The sequence below is a fragment of the Anolis carolinensis genome, chromosome 4, assembly GCF_035594765.1.
Source record: "Anolis carolinensis isolate JA03-04 chromosome 4, rAnoCar3.1.pri, whole genome shotgun sequence".
NCBI lineage: Eukaryota > Metazoa > Chordata > Lepidosauria > Squamata > Dactyloidae > Anolis > Anolis carolinensis.
In genome coordinates this window covers 84,111,571-84,112,876 of record NC_085844.1, presented here as the reverse complement: position 1 = coordinate 84,112,876, position 1,306 = coordinate 84,111,571, and the positions used below count along the sequence as shown (strand labels likewise).

Here is a 1,306-nt window from a genome sequence, read left to right as displayed (position 1 = left end):
AGAAATGGAAGTATTAGGGAGAGGTGGTGGTTTTGTTGGAATCCTGCAGAGTTGTGGCATTTTCTTCGGTGTAGGACTCCCCCACAATTGGTGGGACTCTTTTTAGAAATTGGCAAAAATGAGAAGTAGGGAAAGGGAGAGAGGATGAGGTAGTTAGCTGAAATCCTGAAGGATGTGTCCTGGCAGTGTGGCGATGGAAAGTGCCACGTGGCCGTTGAGGCAGTTTGAAAGCATTGCTCTTTGTAAATAGTACTGTTTAATAACACATAGCATTTAGGAAACATTGATGTCCACTTGAAAGCACTGTCTGTAAATATTAATGTTTCAAAATCGTTGTTTATAAACATGGCTGTTTCTAAACATTGCTGCATGTAAAATTTTTGCTGTTTGAAAATATTGTGGTGCAAAGTTGTAAAACAGTATAGAGGAGCAAAAAAGAGGGAGGATTGCCTTTGGAATTGGTAAACTTAAGCCATCACTAGCCGGCCAGCCACTGGAAGAGACAGTTTCTGTTGCGGTCTTCAGTTGCCACTGCCAGCATTATTTTTCCATGGTAATACATTTGGCAAGGACTTGGGAGCTTGCAGACACAGTGCTAGATTGTTCTTGTATCTCACTTGATCCAATTCCAGATCTGTTGTTTACAGAGAAGCGATTGCACCAAATGAAGACAGAGACTGGGGGAAGGTCCTCCATCTCTTTATCCCAGTCTTCTCCACATGGAGGAGGTTCCCATAAAGAAGGTTTGATATTAAAATCTCTTCTCTTCTGCTCATGTGTGATGTGAGGCTCAATCTGTTTGATCAACACAGTCTGCAATGTGATGACTTAGCTCTTCATAGGGAAACTGATGCTACACATTAAATTGGCACGTGACCAGCTTTTTCACATATCAGGATGGTGCTTTTGGCATTTGACAAGATGAAAGAGAAACCTATGTGCCCGGATCTGAAGACATTTGTCATCTGGGCATTGGAAGAGATTATTCTCAGGATCATCATAGTACTTGTCATCTGTGTTCATAATTCGGAAAAGGGTTTTTTTTATTATTACTACAGCACAGAGGTTGGTGAAAAGGAAGATATAGTGCTCAAGAAGTTAGAGGAAGGCAGGCTGGTAAAACTTGGAATACCGAGTTTGAGATCAGATAATAATCTGCAATATTTGACTGATGCAAAGTATTCAATATCTTTGTGTTTTAGAAAGACATACCAAAAGTGTGTTGGACTCAGGTATCTCCAAAAGCAATGATTATTTTTAATCTCCAAATCTTAGTGCCTTACAAAGACATATCCATAGTGTGTGT

At 40.2% G+C, this 1,306-nt stretch overlaps 1 pseudogene; it reads right to left on the bottom strand.

Annotated features, from left to right (window-relative positions):
* Positions 1-436: 436 nt before the first annotated feature.
* Positions 437-1,023, bottom strand: LOC134298698 (gametocyte-specific factor 1-like; annotated as a pseudogene).
* Between the last annotated feature and the right edge of the window lie 283 nt (positions 1,024-1,306).